Here is an 18,349-nt window from a genome sequence, read left to right on the forward strand (position 1 = left end):
CCAAAATTCTGTTTCAACCCACTGATCAAAGTCAGAAATAGTTTTATTTCCCTCCTACTCTATAAAGACAAATGGTGGAGGTTCCACAAGTGCCTAACTGCAGGCAGGGATGAGGTGTGTGGATACCACTTCACTAGTCTTTTGTGAAGCAACCCCATGGTTGTTTGCTGCTTATAATACTTATACAAGAGTTCATTTTATTATTTGATGAAACAAATTATTTTGTATAGCACTAGCAGGATCCTAAGGAAACAAAATTGTCTTTGATTAAAAATGACACATTATAGTGCTTTTAAACTTTACTCATTCTCCCACTTCCACTTTCACAGTATTTTTAGCAGCCTGCTAATAGAGGATAGTTTAGATTTTAAAAGTCCCATGTTAATGATGCAGGAACCTGTTCTCCACAGAGCTTTTAATGCTTTCACCCTGTTCTTCCACTTGTGTTTGTTATTTCCAAACAAAAGACAATCTGTTATGTTTAAATGCCTTTGTCAGCCCAGAAGGGAGATCATTGCTCCCAAAGCAGGCAGTCCTGGTGGTCACTGTCAACACCCTGTTGGTACAGCCCGTGTGCTCACACTCGTGTTGGGGTTCAGGAGATGCTGCCACAGCCCCTGTGAGGGCTGGCAGGGAATACAAACACGTTTGTCTCAAGCTGTGGTACTTTCAAAAACACCCATGGGCCTTTTAGCCTTTTACCCTCACCCTGGGCATGCCCATGAGGCTGGGCAGGGGCTCTGCTGCCATGGGACTCGCCCAGAGCAGGCAGAGGGACACGGGGCAGGAGGTGCCAGCAGTGCCCACCCTGTGCCCAGGCCGGGCTGATGCTCTGGGGAGGAGCTGCAGGGCACAGGCTGCTGCTCTGTCCCGAGGTGCCCACACCAGAGTTCCCACTGCAAGGAAACAGTGGGGAGAACTGGGACTGGAGAGACTTTTGCTGCCTCTTGAGGAACTTCCTGAGTCTAACGAGCCCTGACTGAGCTGAAGAACTCATCTTGCTAAAGACATTTTCCACTTGGTTTTGCCATGGAGAATAAAACGCAGTGAAATCAAATAAATACAATACTAAGCTCTGCTGCAGCTATTGAGTACCCCAGACCTTCTCACTTTCCCTTCCTTGCCAAGCTAGTCAACACAAATCATGTTTACAGTTCCTTTTTGCACTGTGCATGTGACATGGGTTTGCAGTATAACAAGATTAGTTTTCCCTGTAATCTTCTTTAAAATGTCCTTCCTGTGATTGTCTTTTCATCTTTTGGTGTTCTGGAACTTGGATTAATGGCATTGAGATTTATTCCACAAGTCCTGTTTGATAGGCTGCTTTCAAGAATTAGTTGCCTACAAACACACTTAATCTGGAAAAAGCATTTTAACAGTACCTGAATTAAGCAGTTTCTGCCAAACATCCTGTAAGGCCCATTTATGTCCCTGCAGGATGTGCCTGTAGATACTACTGGACAAGTAAAACAAGGCAGGCTTATCTTTCAGAGCATCTAAAACACCTCCCGTGGCTGCCCCAGGCAGATTTGCAGAGCCTTGGCTGTATTTTGCAAATCAGCCAACAAACTGATCAGGTGCCTTTTCCTGCTTTCATCATGTTTCAAGCACCATCCCTGACCTGCCCCTTCCGCAGGTCTCTCTCGAGATGCTCTCACCTCCCAACCAGCTCAGTCAGGTCACCGAATCCTTGATGAGATGGTAGGACCTGGTGCCAAGGTGCTGGTTTGTGAAGCACCACAGGACAAGTCACCCTTCTCACACCCTCTCGAGCCTTGGCAGAATCTGTGTGTGTTTTACAAACAGAAAAACCCGAAGCGTGGAGCAATTACATGATTCTGAGCTAGTCTGGACCAAAGCAGCTTCCTGCAGCACTCAGGGCTGTTCAGCTCCTGTGTTTATTCCCCAGAAACTCCTCTGCTGATGGAAACTGGCCTCCGGCTTTGTGCCTCTCCTTGCCTGTGCCCCTGCGTGATTCCATTTCAACCCCCATCTTTTAGCTGGTGTTATTCCAGGGCCAGAAGTTGCCGCCTTCCCCGGGAGGGAGGGCCGTGGCTGCAGAACAACGCTGCGATGGAGAGGGCGGGCCGTGCTGGGCTGGCCTTGCTGAACACGGAGAGGTGCTCACACCGCCGGAGTGCAGGACTCTGGGAATACCTTCCACGTGTGCTCGAGGATGTCATGTGGCACGTCTCCACTAGATCTGGATGGCTGGATTCACAGCCCGTTTCCAAGGTGCATTTGTAGCTATAAAAGCTACAAATCAGTCACGGCAGCGCTTGAATTACAGGCAGGGCTGTTTTCATTCAAGACATCCTTTGTTCTCTGTTCCATTCCTGACCCAGTGGCAAACTAACGCAACGTGACTTGCCAGTCTCTAGCAGCTAAAAGCAAAGTACCCGACTGTGGCACGTACCCCAGACACGGACACAGACCCGCGCCGAGCCCCGTCCCGGAGAAAACACGGGGTCATCGGGCGGCCCCCGAACCGCCTGTGGGGCTCCTGCTCCGGGCTGAGGGTGATCAGAGGCGTGAGGGATGTTGGCACCGCACCTGCACGTGCCTTTGGGTGAGTCACTGAACACCTCTGAACCGCTGGGGATTTTTTTTCCATTAAGAAGGGAAAATTAAGCCACGCTCGCCCATCCCGGCGAAGCACACCGGCCGCACCTCGGCCCCGGCCGCGGCTCACCCGCCATGAGGCGCCGCCGCCCGCCCTGCGGCACCGCGAAATGCGGCCCCACCGCCGCGGCCGCGTCTTCTGCCCCCTGCACAGCCTCGCGGACCCGCGGCAGCCAAATGGAGGGCACAGACGGTCGGCCCTGCGGCCCTCGGCGGAATGCGGAGCGGAGCCGCGGGGAAATGGCGGATGAGCGGAGGGCACCCGCGGCCCCCCCGCGTACGGCCGGCTCGACAGTGGCGGCGGCACCGCCCTCGGCGCGGGCCGGGGCCTGCGCAGCCCATAAAGGCCTGTCCGCGGGCCCTCGGTCTCTTTTGTGCGCGCGCCGAGGTGGGTGTGCGCACTTGGGGACGCGTGCGGGTGGGCCGGGGGGCGGGTGGGACCTATCCCAGTGCTCGTTCCGGGGGTCGGCTCGTCGCCGGTGCGGGTGGTCTGCCGGCGGCTCCTTGCGGGGGCTCCACCCGCGTTCCGGAGGGCCGGCTGTCGGGGCGCGGCCACACAGAGCTCTCTGGCACCCGCCTGGGCGCTCGCGGTGGATGTGGATCTTTCCGTCCCGTCAGAGCGAACAGTTTGAAGCACTGCTCAAGCAGATTCGTGTCTGATGCCACCAGCGAGCCGCGCGGGCCCGGGGTGGTCGAGGGCTGGTAATGACTGTTCCTCGGTGCTGACTCTAACTTGTTTCCCTGCAGGGCGAGCCGGAGCCCGGGACGCCTCTGGGAGGCCCATGACCGGGACCAGGCCGGCGATGGGGGCACGTACCCGGGGTGTGCCGCAGGGTCTGAGCCCCTGCGGGGGGGGAGCGGTGAGTGCGTAAAGTGACTGTGCAGTAGTGGTTTAAATATGTACGTTTAAGTATATAATTTTTAATATGTTCAAACATATTTATTTCTGCGTATATGCACATATAAATAAATTGCTCCTGCAACGCGTTGGTGTCCCTGGAGAGCTGTCACGTGTGGTACGGCCGCTGGCCCGGCGGGTCCCTCTCCCCGCGGGACAGGGGCTGCAGCCCGGGCAGGGCGGTGGGTGCTGGCCCCGGGGTGGTCCGGGGTCCTGCCCCGCCACGGGCAGTGCTGGGCACTGCGGGTCCCGGTGCTCACGGCCGAGCTGTGCCGCCCTGCGGCCTGCACGGCTCCTGCTGCAGGAGCCTCACGGACAGAAAGCCTGGGCCTGCAAAAAGTAATAAGCTATTAATCTCTGCTTATTGCCTCTTTTACATGCCTTGACTGTCTTGGGCTCTGCTCTGGAACCCCCGTACATAGGTGTTTGTTCTTAATTTTTGGGGGGAATATTTCCCTGTCCTGTGTGCCTGTTGAGCATGCTGACCAGCCAGCTGTTTTGGGGGAAAGATCAGCATAAACTCCCTTGCTGCCCGTGGATCTGCTGGGGGAGGTGGGAGTGTGGCACAGCTGCACTGGGTGAGCAGTCACAGCTCCTGGGGACCTGCTGGTGTAAGTGATGACTAAATTTTTTCCCCATCAGAGCGACAGTGTTGATTTCTTGCTCTTCAAGCCAGATCATGTCTGATGCACCAGCAGGGAAGTGCTGCTGTGTCCCATGCCCTGGCAGAGCCTGGTGCTGACTGTTCCCTTTGGCTTTACCCACAGGGCACTGTGAAGGCAGACAGGGGGTTGAGCCTCTGGGAGACCTGAAGTGTGAAGGCTGCAGCTGCCAGTGATGGTGTGGTGAGAGCAGCTGTCTGTTTTGCTCCACTATGCTTGCACTCTAGCAAATAATGGTAAGTCTTAAAAGTAATTGTGAATCACATGTTAAAATTAAATTAAAAAAAATAAAAAAAAGAGGGGGGAGGAAGTACCTTTTTCTGCAAGGGAGTTGCTCCCACTTTGTCCCTGGGGAGTAGACAGATGTGAGTATTGTAGAGATGAAAGTGCAGAGATTTCCCTCGTGCATGAGCATTGGAATGAGGTCCTTTGGGCCTCCTGTTCCAGCATGTCCAAAGTGGCAGATGGGGCTTGTGAAAAAACCAGCAGGGCAGGAAGTCTGCAAGCTGCACTTGCTGTGTGCTGAGCTGGAGCAGCACAGGGGCTTACAGCTCTGCCCTGTTGGTTTCCCTGCTGCACTGTGTTCAGAGGCTCACTGAGGACACCCTGCACAGACAGGTGGGTGATGGACTGCCCCAGCAAGGGACAGGAACCGTTCTGGCTGAAGTGTGTCCCTTTAAGAGGTGCTGCTGGTTGAGCCTTATCTGCCCTGCCCCTTGCTGGCCAGGGTGTGAGGGAGTGTGAAGGGATTGCAGATGTGGGCATGGCTTTGCCAGTTCCTCTGCCATGACCTCTGTCCCAGTGGATGTGCTGGGGGAGGTGGGAGTGTGGCACAGCTGCACTGGGTGAGCAGCCACAGCTCCTGGGGACCTGCTGGTGTAAGTGATGACTAAATTTTTTCCCCATCAGAGCGACAGTGTTGATTTCTTGCTCTTCAAGCCAGATCATGTCTGATGCACCAGCAGGGAAGTGCTGTTGTGTCCCATGCCCTGGCAGAGCCTGGTGCTGACTGTTCCCTTTGGCTTTACCCACAGGGCACTGTGAAGGCAGAGACAGGGGGTTGAGCCTCTGGGAGACCTGAAGTGTGAAGGCTGCAGCTGACAGTGATGGTGTGGTGAGGGCAGTTGTCTGTTTTGCTCTACCATGTATGCCCTCTGACAGTGAAGAATGGTAAGTATTGGATCCATTTATGTTAACTGGCTTAAAAAAGAAGGAAAAAACATCTTTCTGCAAGGGAGTTGCTTCTGCTGTGCTTCAACAGCTTAATGTGTGTGAAGAGTAAAGACTTGAGAGTTGCAGAAAGGGCCCTTTTAAGTGTTAGACCACAGTATCAGTCCCTGTTAAAATACTCCAGTTTCCTGCAGGGATTAATGTCTTGTCAGTTGTTCTGGACGTGAAGATTTTTCACGTCATTGTTTTAATGTTCAGCTGAAGAGCATCTGTCACAGTGACTTCAGCCTTGTTTTCCCCTACCAGATGGGCAATGCTGATGCAAACTTTTTTAGCCACACGGGTTCCAAAGGTGCATGATGCCTTCATGGCATATAAGGAGGCTCCTGCAGGGTGTGCTGCACACTCCAAGGCAACACTGGAGGCTGCACCTACCATAATAACACTGACATATAACACTGATATGTGTGAACAACTTTAGGAACAGAGCCTCATTGGATAAAACACCTGCTGGCACTGGCTCATTAAGTTCCAGCCCCATACAGCTGCTCTGTCTCCAGGGGGGCCGAAGTGTCTGAAGAGCAGCACTGTGTCCTCTCTACCTGGACCCCTGGATGCAAAAGGAAGCAAGTGCTCTGTGTGAGACAGTGGAGCTGGTTGAGCTGACTGAATATGTTTCTCTGGCACTCCCCCAGGCTGTTGGCAAGACCTGCTCTAGAAGCTCCCATAGTGCAGTTTGAGTGCATCCTGGGAGCAAGTTTCTGCTCTTTACAGAGCAACCCTTATCTAATAGGGGATTTTGAGGGTGCTGGGGGTGAATTTGAAAACTGTATATATGCTGTTTGTAGCAGAGTGTTCAGACAAAATAAAATGTTGGCTGTTTTCTTGACAGGCTGAGATTTGTCAGAAGTTGTCCTGGGCTCTGCTGGGGTTTCAGTGTTTTGCTAATGAAGACGGATGCTTCTGCTGCTCCTGTGCTGCTGCCTCAGATCCTTGTCCAAGCCACAGCATTCATGTCACCCTGTGACAGCTCTGGCCTTTCCTCAGAGCTGGCAGGAGTGATGAGTTGGTGTCCTGCCAACTTAGATGGAGGGTGTCACATTTTTTATCCCCTGGGTATGAGGCATGTAACTGGAATGGATTCTGGAACTTGCTGCATGTTTAATGCAGTTTGGATGCTTTTGTCTGCAGGGGCTGCATTCCCTGGCTAACAGCTCATGTTATCCTGCCCCTGTCATTACAAGCAAGGAAGGCTCTCCTTGGAGCAATGACAAGTACAGGAGGGCCTTGTGTGTAAGGAGAGGAGTCAGGGCTTGGCTCTCCCCTGCCATCCAGAAAGCTTTAGTGGTTCATCTCTGACAGCTTGTGAAGTGGGGAAGGGGTATCTGGGATGCTGCGGCACAGTGTGGTTTTGTACTGTATAGAGTCTGTTTAATAAAATCTGAGTACTGGGTGAACTCAGCTGGTGACTGAAGTTTTCTTTACGTAGTTAACAGCTCATACCTCGATCTCCCACTTGTTAGGGGAGTTGGGAGAGCACAGAGTGCAACAGTGATGCTGTGTAAGGCTGATGAAGCTGCCTCAAGCCAACAGAGAAGGCATGATCTCATGGCAGTAGAGCTTGGCTGGGGCTGTGACTGCTGCTGTGCTGCAGGAGGTGTCATGGGGTCTGTACAGAACAGCGAGTGCTGCAGGTCCCTGGTCTGTGCTGAGGGGAGAGGTGCACTCTGTGCATGGCTTCTGGCCAAGGCTCTCAGCTGCTCCTGGAGCATCTGTGTGGGAGCAGCTGGTATAGAACACTTGTCTGAGGGGGTTTTGGCTAACCTGGTTCAAGGTGTAGATGAGCATGTTCTCAGGTAAGTCACTGGCCTTGCAAAGTCTCCCATACACGAGTCTTACAGGGAAGTGACACAATCTGGGAAGGAAGGGGAAACTTGTCAGGTCTGTGAGGATTTGGATGTTGCCTCTGGTGTGTCAGGAACACCTGCTTTGGTCAGACCTGATGAGGGATCCTGCAGCCTTCCCTGTGTGCTGCTTGGGAAACCGCCAGGTTTGCAGAGCAGGAACATGAAACATGGATTGCTGAGGGAAAAGAAACAAAAGCTATTTCCAATACCAAATTTCTCAGTCCCAGAGAGGCAGTCAAGAGCACCCGGATGCCTTGCTTCCTGTGTCTGCCATACCCCACATCGACTGACTGCACATCTGCCTCGGCAGGTGACAAAGGTGTGTCAGGGCACTGTGCTGGGCCATGTGTGGGGAGTGGGGAGGGCTGGGGCTGGGGCTGTGGGCTGAGACTGGGCTGGGGCTGGGCTGAGACTGGGCCTAGCCTAGACCCAACCCGGCCAGCAGGGGGCGCTGTGCGGCCGCTCCAGCCCCTCAGAGCTGGGGGGGGCCGGGCGGGCCCAGAACGGGCCGTGCAAGGGGTTCGGTGTGACCAGAGACCACCCAAACCTGCCACAACTGACCCCAAATGGACCGTGCCAGGGGTGCCTCGTTCGGTGTGACCAGAGACCACCCAGACCTGCCACAACTGACCCCAGAACAGCTGCGTTGGAGCCTCCCAGATAACGGAGAAACCAGCACAGACTTCTGGGTCTGTAGCACGTGTGGAGCTAAGACAGGCCCTTTTGGAAATTTCTTACTGTGGTGCTTTGATAAGAGATGGGCACAGGCAGGTTTTACACTGACTTTAAAGCAGTCTGTCTTCAGAGCTGCCCCTGACCTGACCCCTGCTAGCCCTGGTCAGCTCCTGTGTCCACTGGGTGGTTTGACTGAGGAGATGGAGGCCAGGAGGAATGTTCTGGACAAAGAATGACTTGCTTTCTCTGCCCACAGAGCTCCCAGCCAGCTCTGGAGGCCGGCAAAGCACAGTGACCGCACGGGAGTGGCTGAGCAGGGCAGTGGGGACAGGCAGAATTGCCAGTTCAGTTGTAACAGGAACAGACCTTGCTGTAGGTACTTGTGTAACTTTCTAAACTGAAACCTGGAGTCATTCACTGGGCTGGTATGTTTAACTAAATGTTTACTTTTCTCAAACAGATCTGTCTCTTGGTGCCCTGAGCATCTGAGAGGAAAATACAACAGATTATTTCTCTGTCTGATGTTGCTTTTAATAGATTTTCATACACAGGGAAAGGTTTAGCATTTGTATTCCCAAAGACCCAGGCATATCTTGACTGCATGGTGATGATTATATTCTTTTTAGACCCACCTCTTAGCAACTGCATTAACTTATAGCAAAGCACAGTCCAGTAACTCATTGCTGCTTCTACTTCTTGTGTGATTTCCTCTTCCATCTCTGCTCAGTGATAGATTGTCAGACACATCACATTACCATGGACAGCCAGTGAAGCACAACTCAGGTTTGTAACTGCCCTAGGAAGATCCAGATTTCAGGACCCTCTTACTGCCCCACAGGCAGTAAGGGGAAGACTGTTTTGAAGCAGACTGTTTCTGTCTCCTGCAGCATCCAGTGTTTTAAATAGATGTTCTGCAGCTATAGCCTTTTCTTCGTCTTCCACCCTTTTTGGCAGATCCCTTTCAGTGGTGGGGTGTCTTGGAAATGGAAGCAGGTTTGGGATCCCTTCTGTCTGTGTTACCTGAGAATCTACCTGATTTCTTTAGTGTTATATTTGGAAAAATGTCCACTAGATACTCTGCACTTGTCTGTGCCTGCTGCCTTCTCTGCTCAGTTTTGAATGCTGTGGATGGGTCACCTTGAAGTCTTCCCTCTAGTGCTCAGAATAAGCTTGACGGCCTGAGCCTTTTCTCAAAGCAAATACCAGATCCGGGGGCTGCCCTCATTTCTCTGCTTTGCAGATTCCCTTGGGTTCATGTACCATTCCAGGGCCAGCAGGACCTTTGGAGGTGCACTCTCAGCACGGACAGCAGGATGGGAGGTGTCCTTCCCGCGGGCTGGGAAGGCTCAGTTGCTGCTCAAGGGTGGTCAGTCAGCATGTCCAGCCCCACGAGGAGCTGCTCGCCCAGGTGGGTTCTGTGCAGCCCTTTACTAAGAGCCCCTCCCTGGAGGTAGGGTGGTGTGTCCACACCCAGGGCTGCCCTGAGGACGCTGCTCAGGCTTTTCTGCTCTGCATCTGCTTGCTCTTCCTGCTGTGGCTGGCTGTAGTCAACAGCATCCTGGGTCAGGGCTGCTCCTTAACTGACAGTGCTCACACAAACTGGAGTACTTGGCCTTTGGCCTGGGACAGAGCCAGGTCAGTTCTGGGTACTGTTTCTCAGTGAGAAGAAATGCTGAGCTCTACCTCTGCCCTCGTTTAGCAGCCTGAAGTATGTGCACTCACTCTCTGCTGCTCAGTTGCAGCAGTGGTGGACACTGCCTAACCCCCACCAATATTCCCAAATCCAGGCTGCTGATAAATAAAGTTGGTTGCCATCTCATGCAAATGTCTGCAGATCACCTGCAGCCTCACAAGAGCAGTGCTGTAGTTGTTTCACTGGCTTGGTCTCCATTCATGCTTGCAAGAATGTTGTCTAATAAGAGGATATAAAAACATTTTTTCTCTGAGATATAGCCCTCATGGGGAAAGACCTGTCCTGAGAGTAAATCCATTTTTCGGTGGATGTGGATGTGGATCAGGCCCTGGACACCAGCAGTTCAAAGCAGACTTTTCCTTTGAGTATTTGCTGTCACTTTTTCTTTACAGCAGGATATTTATAGGTGCAATTTTCTTGGAAATCTACAGAGGAGGACTGGAAGTGTCTGAGAACTTTTGTTAGTCAGCAATTTATGTTGCTGTGGAAACGCTGAAGCAGGGCTTGGGAAAACTGCCTGGAGAAAAGGGTGTTTGCCAAAGGTGCCAGCAGCAACGTGCATCTCTGGCTGGTTCCTGGCTTACCCTAACCTGTGCCTCAGGCACGTCCTTCACAGCGGCTGCTGCTGTGTCATAGGGGTGACACATTTTGTGGTTTTGTGCTGCTGGTCATGATTTCCTTCTGTAAACCCGCTCTGTCACTCCTCTGAACTATGAGCACGGTCCTGCCAGTCTCCCCTCTGATCCAGGATGATGTGCTGGGTACCTAAGTGCTGTTGAAGTTCTCCTCGGTGGGGTTGCTGGCTGCAAAGGTAAGTAGCAACATTGGCGGGGGTGAGAGGGATGCTGGTGAGGCCTCGCTGCTCAAAAGGAGTTACAGTGACTTGGTGAATGCATTTGCACACCAACGTGGCTTTTTTTCCCTGCCAGAGCTGACCAGGTACACCTGCTGTTCCATAGCCCTTTGGCAAGTGGAAGGCTTGGTGAGGTGGGGTCAACTGCCGACTCATCTTGTTGGTTTATAAAGCGGTTGCAAATCTGCTCCTTGCTGTTCTTTTCCTGCCTTTTTTTTTTTTTTCCCTGCACTGGAGAGAAGTGCTTGCAGGAATAGAGCAGAGAGGAAGCACAGAGGATTTTCTTGGTGCCAGAAAGCAGAATCAGGGCTGTGTGGATGGGATGTGACAGGCACAGAGGATGGCCCACCCTACTGCCCCAGCCCTTTCCTTACAATCTGTGAGTGGATGCCTCTCTTGCCCTGTGTTGCAGGCTGCTGGAAAGGCATTAGTGGGTTCTCCCTTGTTGTTTTTCCTTTTTCTTTTTCCTTCTTTCTTTAAACAAAATGGAAAGGTCACAGTCTCCTGAGCTGCCTTCTCCCTGCCTGAATTGTGACAGGGAAACTAAAAAAGGCACCTGTCCATGGATGAGCCTAATGATTCTCCCTCACACTGAAGAGGAAAGCTCACCCTTATCTGGGTGTTCTCAGATGTTCCCTCTGTCTGATGGGAGTCTGTCTATCCATCACAGTATTGTTCTTCCCCCAGCTGTGGCTCCAGTGCTGGGAGGAGGAAGATATAAAGCTGCCTGGGAGCTCTGCAAGGGTGACAGAAGACAGGATCTCTCAGGCCGTCAGGAATGCATCGCTGGGTTCAGCCACGGGTGAGTTGGGGTTTGCTTTAGGTTTGCCTGATCCTTAAACCTACAGAGGATCCCTGAGAGATGGTGGGGCTGGTAGCCCTGTAGCGAGGGAAGTGTTATGAGGATCTTTCAGAGTTTATTCATCTTCATTTCCCTCATACTGGGAGCAAAGACCTCAGGAACTGGAACACTAGGAACAGTCCCCCTGTCCTGTGAGAGCTGTATGCATGGTGCCCTGGCTTGTGGCTTCTAAAAAAGAAAAGTTAATTTCTGGAGGAGAGGAAAAAAATCAGTGCATCTTATTGCAAGTAAAATAAAGCAAAATCTTTTTCTCTTTGCATTTACTGAATTGTGAAGTGCAGAGCTGACTTAGTTCTGCCCAGGGAATATGAAAGCCTGACTGCTCAGTGCCTGCCCGTGCCACCTTCTGCTCTCATTTAAGAAAATAAATGTGATCATTTCTGTCATGTAAATTGTGTCAATTGAATAAAGCTGTTAAATAGGTGAGGGAGTGATACAGGTTCTGTTTATTTTCATCCCTGCTATTACTGTGTCTGCTGCTGGTTTCACTCGGAAATGCCAGGCATGAAAGAACCCTCTGCTGAGGTTGACTTTGGTGAGGTTGGGTCAATGCTTTGGTTTTTAGCTCTATTTTCCATCATATTTCTGTGCTGCTTCTTAATGTTCTGTGGAGTGTTCAGCTGTCATGTGCAGAGAGAGAATTTGTGCAGATGGGTGGACTTGAATCTCCTGTGGAAATGCATTGGTTGTAGGTAAGGCCTCTGGTTTCCTCACCTGCTGCCCTATTGCAGATAAACATCTGCTTCTCTATATTTCAGCTGTAACTTTGATAACTCACAAGGGACAATTTACTACATAATCCTATTAAAACAAGGGCAAACAGGTACATTTCAAGAGCAAGAGACAACGTGGTTCCAAAGATGAGAAGGGGCCCAGAAACTGGGCATCGTTTGTTCTGGGTTTGATCCTACAGACACTGGCCAAGTGAAGAGCCCCAGTGATGGGAACCATGGCACAGGTGAGACTGTTTGGTGGGAAGGACCCAGTGGGATCAGGTATTGCTTCCAGCACTGGAACAGTGATTTCCACAGCACTTGAATGTTGGAGAGTGTGCCAGGTGTGCCTGACTCAAGGCACCTGTAAAGGCCATGCACTCAGGTATCCCTGGTAGGCAGAGGCATGGATCAGACCAGGAGCTTTGAGGACTCCAGGAACTCTGCACAGCGGAGATTAAACTGGGGTCTGTTCTCTGACCTCTTTGGCTTCTTGACAATTTGACACGAATAAAACAAAGTGACTGTGCTACAGGCAGTACCTGGACTGCAGAGAAGCAGATGATCAGAAAGCAGCTGCTGCTTCTGTTAATGTAGTTACCAGTGTCAGCTAAAGCTTGGCTGATGTTGGCAATGTTCTATTTTCCAACTGGGCCATTTAAATCTCTGAAACATATATTGGTGCTAAACCAATTGTCTTTCAAATTTCACCTGTCTCAGTCAAATATAATGTGTGTTCAGTTTACTGGAGAAATTTATTTAAAGCCAAGGTTTCATAGGAGGTGCAATCAACTGGCAGGACCAGTTCTAGTAAGTATATCTGCCTCCTTCTGCAGCTTGTCCAGCTCATTACAGAGCCTGGTTAGTCGGAACAGCTATGTCTGTGTGCAGTGCAGGATTTCAAGTACCACATTTAAGCATGCTCTTGAATTAGAGAGACACTTCAGTGTCCTGTTTAAGAAGCATCTATACCACTTTAGGATTTGCTTTCCATTTGCTTTGCTTTGCTTCCTACCAACTGGGGAGAGATTTAGCAGAGTGGAAAATGTGTGGCCTGGATGAGGACTGCATTGAAGAAGCTGTGCTGAGGACTATCCCTAACTGCTCCTGCACTGTACAGTGTCCCAGGGGACAAGTGGGAGTGTGTTGCCCTGGAGCCTGATGCTGCAAGTTGCAGATGACCCATTTGCAGTTGCTGACTCATAGAACAGCTCAAATGACTTGACAACTCAGTAAATTAAAAAAATGTGTTTTTCTGTAGCTGTGGGTGAATTCATTTATCCCGAGTTTTTTGCTGTGTGGAAGGACAATATCCATTTTTCTTGTCTCTTTTAGGAAAACCACTGTAACAAAACCTTTGATATTTCTTTTAGATTTATTAGTTACAGAGAATGAAGATGTTTAAGCTATTTCGTATAGCTTAGACATAACCACTTGTGAAAAAATAAAGGGGCCTGGATTCTGGCCTCTGTGAGCGGCAGCTGTTGCCCTGTGACTCAAGAGGAGCAATGCTGGCCCAGAGTCCCAGGCTCCTCTGCTGAGAATAAATGAGCCAAAGTGATCAGCTTAGGGAAGACAGGACAGGAATGGTGACCAGGAACACTGATCCTGTGGGATGTGACCTGGGATGATGTTTCTGGGGGGTGTGTGCCTTTCTTATTTCTTGTGTAGTGTCTCGTGCACAATCAGAGATTCCTCATAAGAAGGGAATAAAATGGTCTGTGCTAAAGAAGGTAAGAAGTTGAGCCACAGGTTCTTTGGATTAAGGAAAGACCTTCTGGGAGAAGTCCCTGACTGTTTTATATGTGTTCTTGTTGGTCTCTTCCATCCTTAAACACCAGCAGCAAAATCCCTCAGGCTTCAGGAGTGGGAAACTGAGCCCAGCCCGAGTCAGTGATAGGAATGAGGAAGAAGGGTAGTGAGGGATGGCCCCTGGAGCCACCTCTTGGTGTGGGCTGCAGGAGAAGTGGTGCTGGAGGAGGATGCAAAGGTGCAAGGGCTGAAGAGGAGGCAGCTGTGAAAGCATGAGAAAGGAGCTACTTTGGGAGGAATCTGAAAAGTGAGGCACTGCTCTTGATTTAATGTGGGAAAGGCTTGTGGAATTGGTAGAGGCAATTGTATTTCTTCTGACAGAGAGTGTGTTTTGTCATAGAGTTATTGGAGATTTAAAAGATTCCCAGTAATGCTTTGTGGAGTCAGGTGTCACCATGGGCCTTCAGAGATTAGGGAAAATTTCCAGGTTTGACTTAATGCAAACCTGTCCAAAATCCTTTTGCTTAGGGAAAGGAATATGGCTTACCTTGTTCATAGGATCCCCTCCTGGCTCAGACTCTCACAAATTGTTCCATTATTTTCTTTTAGGAAAGCAAAAAGAAAACGGAAAGTACCAGGTTCAGAAAAGTTGGCTTGTTTCCTTTCCTTTTCTTGGGGAAAGCAAAAGACCCAGACAGAAAACCACTAAAAGCTTTTTATTAAAGTATTTATCTTTCCTATTTTCTAAGTAAGACTTCTGGCCACTTTAAATCTTCTCCAACTTTCATTAAAGATAATAGCTTTTTAATGGCAACAAGTTTGTTTCCTTTATGCCCTGTGTGAGTCACAGCCCAGCTCCCTGTGGAGAGGCAGTATGTGATGGGGTTGTGTAGTGGCTTTTGGCAGAAGAGAGATGGAGAATATCTGTGTTCTCTGTGCCTATGGCCACACCTGGATGAGAGGAGTGGGACTTCCCTGCTTCTCTTCTAGCCTGACTTCCCCTGTGACCTTACAGTGCAGCATTTTATGTGTGTTGGAGTCTGCTGGAGACAGTAGTTTTGCTGTGTTGAAGCCTTTACCAAGGGTGAATGCTTTTGGGGTTTCAATCCAAGGAGGTGTTTGCTCAGCCATGACTACTCTGCTGTGGTGTGGATTTTCTCAGCAGTACCTCAGGAATCTGTGTCTTGGGGACACAACTAGTGAGGTGAGAGCCAGCAGAGAGGCTGGAGCCAGCTGGTCATCCAGTGGGGCTCCAGAGAAGGCTGCTGCCCTCTGCTACTCTGGGGAGCTGTGGGGTTCTCTTTACAGCCAGCTGAAGGGGAGTTTTACAAGGGTGGCAAAGATACATATGAAGAGGTGTGCAGTGGTTACTGGCCTCCTGAGCACACACAGAAAAATCCAGGCCTAAGAATTGTTTAGATGAGATGTTTTTTGGTTTCTGGGTCAACAGCCTAGTTCAGGTGTGCTGGTCAAATCTCCCTTAAGTCCTAATGAGATCGTCATCCTGGGTGGGTTTCATTAGCAAGTGGAGTTTAGGACTATTTGGTTCAATGTTCTTCTCTACTTTGGCAAAAGACAGAAGAATCTCAAATAGATGGGTTCATAATCTCATTTATCTTCAGATTTGCTTCAGGAAAATATCTGAATCTTGCTTGGTATCAACTTTCTCCCATATCTCTGTGTGCTAAAAACCAGCAGATGTGTACAGCAGAGGAATGATGTTTAAAGGTCTTTTCAGTTCTAAGCCTGGGAAAGGGAGCCCTGGCACACTCTGGGTGTGAGGCAGGACAGGCAGCAGGCACAGAACGGACTCTGCTGTGGATTTTCAGGTCAGTACCTGCTCACAGCAGCAAACGCATAGGGGGAAATGCTGACCTTTGCCTTCACTTGGACAAGTGGTGTTGCCATTGCTGTTGATTTGACTCATGTTCTGGAAAGCTCTTGGGAGCTGGTGGTGCTTCTTGCTGCAATATAATGAGCAAGCAGAGCATCCCTTGTGAGACCCTTGGAGGAGGGTTTGGATGAGGTGGCAGCCAGCTCTCCTGTGGCCCTCATATAGCTGTAGAAATCAGCTCCAAGAAATCAGATCACTTGGTTGGCTACTTTCCTTCTATGCTTTTACAGGCTTGGCTGTGACAGTGGAAAGTAAAATCAGACACTCTAAACCAGAACCTTTTTTTTTTTTTTTCATTTGTCCTGCATAATGATAGTTCTGCTTGGTTCCTTATTGCTGGAATACACAGAATCCAAATCCTGCACAAGTGCAAGGAGCTGTACAAACACAGAGCAAAGAAAATACTGCCATCCTGACACCTTTGCTGTCAGGTAAAGAGACATAGAGGTTAAGGGGCTAACACTTGGGATTAGGGTAAATCCTATTTAAAAACCTGGTAAATCCTATCTAGGCTTCAAAATAATATTTTTTTTTTATTATGAGGTGAAAGTTATGGCAAAATGAAGTTTAGGACAGAGCTGGTAATGGACAGCATTCCCCATTCCACAGATCAGCCTGTAGTGCAGGCAAGGACACGGATTAACTACCCAGAATAAAAGTGAGAGTAAACTCCCCTTTGTCCCTTGGAAGGGCCTTTCCATCTGTGACATCTCCCGCCCCTCAGAGTTAATGAAGGGAGCAGGAGGCCTCTGGGAACTGGGTCAGTGGCAGCTCCAGCACAGGGCAGCTTAATTAAGGAAGGAAAGTGAGTGAGGGGGCAGGAGCCTGGTGTGGCCAGCCAGGAGAGCAGCTGGGTTTGGGTCAGCTGATGAAGCTGCATTTCCACCTGCCCTAGTGAGCTGCCTCGTGGTGTTCCCCATAGGATGGAAGACACAATCTCTGCTGCCAAGGACAGCCCTGCAAGCTGTTCTGCTCCTGACCTCTCCCTGTGCAATGGACTAGCCACATTTCCTTTCTGTTAAAGCACATTTGCTTGGCTCCAATACTCCTCACAGGGCCAACAGACACACTTTTAGACTCAGTAGTTGTCTTGCAAGAAATCTATTCCTGGGCTGATGTGGTCCAGCATGGCTTGGGCCATGTTTCCTTGTCTTCTTTGATATTCCCTGGCAGGCTCTGAAGATGGTAAAAAAACCCCAAATCCTAAGAAATCCTTAGGGCTATGTCAAACCAGAACAAGGGAGAACTGGTTTCACTGCAGGAATGTGAGATGAGAAACAAAGTTTGCTCCCAAGAATTTGTCTGGGGGATTGAATATAAACCCTACTGAGATGCCTGGACCCAGATGCAACTTTCCTAACAGCACAGGGTCAGTCAGAATTGCAGTCTTCGTGTGGCCTCATTGCTTTCAGAAGCTAATTTTTATTCAGGCAGTTCTGTGTGTCTCAGAACAGTGGGAAGGTGTTCCTCCTACCTCACCAAATGTTGGCAGGGGGATGGGGAGCATGGAAGCAGGAGTGCTGGTCCTGGGAACTGTGCTCTGTTGCTGCCCCACAGGGAATTGCACAAGAGCCACACAGGCCTCTGGTTTGTGTTAACTAATTAGCTGAGTAATGCAATCTCCTTTTGAATGTCCTTCCTGTTCTAGATCAAGAATGAGACATTCACTGGTTAAATGACTTACCTGAGGTCACATGGGGAGTGACTCACTGGCAGAGACAGGAATTAACTCCTGGTATCTTTAATTCCTACTTCCTAGACCCCATGGCCTCTAATTTCTAGTGCTCTTCTCTTTCCTCTCCTGGCCTTTTTGCCTCTTTCCCACTGCAGGATTTGTCACACGTGCAATTTCCAAGGTGACAATATCTGACCACTGCCAAGAAAACGAGACATCTGTCCTTTGCTGCAGACATCTACTGATATACAAAGAAGCTGAAGTTCCTTTTATTTCTTATCTTTTTGGAGCATTTTACCATGTTCTGCCCGAGCTGGCACAGTGCCACATCTCCTCTGCGTACAAGCCTCCAGCACTGCACACACTGAAGGTGTTAGCCTGTCTTATAATGTTATTTTCTGTTTCTCCAGAAGCATCTTTGCTGCAGTCTCCCTGAAGTGGGAACATTCTGCCCATACCCACTGTTAGTACAACAGCATAATCACTTGCAAAAAATCAGTGGGTGGGTTTTATAAATCCCAGTTCAGTGTTTAGCAAGGTATAACATCTGTTGTGATCAATATTTAAGAGTAAGCCTCTTTGATAAAAAGTTACAGTAAAGCCTTTTGCTTCCTACTGAATAGCTAAATAATTCACAGGAGTGGTTGTAATCACTTTGAGCTTCTTGCGTTTCAAAGTAAGCAGAAAAGTCAGAGTAATTCTGTAGAGAGGCAGAATAGCCAGCTGGATCGTGTTCCTTAGGAGCTGCTGTACTGGGAATGAAGTACTTTCAGGTTTTTTAATGGCTGCTGAGGTATGCTGGAGTCAAATCAGGCAAAAAATTGTCTCTTTTATCATCCGTTTTTGGTGATAATCTTCATGATACTCTGGCGGGTAAGTGCCAGCAGTCAGTGCAGAAATGATACCTGGGGTTTGACAAGTCTGCAGGAGCGGGACTGTCGGGTGCGGCGGGAGAGGAGGGTGTTGGTGTGAG

At 49.8% G+C, this 18,349-nt stretch overlaps 2 long non-coding RNA genes and 2 other non-coding genes across 4 annotated transcripts; 3 read left to right on the forward strand and 1 right to left on the reverse strand.

The window, feature by feature from the left end:
- Positions 1–4,125: 4,125 nt before the first annotated feature.
- Positions 4,126–4,216, forward strand: LOC112841120. The gene has a single exon (XR_003212754.1). It is a non-coding gene; the product is annotated as a small nucleolar SNORD12/SNORD106 (small nucleolar RNA).
- Positions 4,217–4,267: 51 nt separating this feature from the next.
- On the forward strand, positions 4,268–6,813 carry LOC108639932. Its single transcript, XR_001920823.2, has 3 exons — positions 4,268–4,418; positions 5,217–5,352; positions 6,245–6,813. It is a non-coding gene; the product is annotated as an uncharacterized LOC108639932 (long non-coding RNA).
- Positions 5,055–5,145, forward strand: LOC112841121. Its single transcript, XR_003212755.1, has one exon. It is a non-coding gene; the product is annotated as a small nucleolar SNORD12/SNORD106 (small nucleolar RNA).
- Positions 6,814–7,039: 226 nt separating the features above from the next.
- LOC108639943 lies at positions 7,040–7,639 on the reverse strand. The gene is made up of 3 exons (XR_001920832.2): positions 7,536–7,639; positions 7,352–7,434; positions 7,040–7,267 (listed from the first exon to the last, which is right to left on the reverse strand). It is a non-coding gene; the product is annotated as an uncharacterized LOC108639943 (long non-coding RNA).
- Positions 7,640–18,349: the final 10,710 nt, after the last annotated feature.

The sequence above is a fragment of the Manacus vitellinus genome, unplaced genomic scaffold, assembly GCF_001715985.3.
Source record: "Manacus vitellinus isolate BGI_N305 unplaced genomic scaffold, ASM171598v3 scaffold_26_pilon, whole genome shotgun sequence".
Taxonomy (NCBI): Eukaryota; Metazoa; Chordata; class Aves; order Passeriformes; family Pipridae; genus Manacus; species Manacus vitellinus.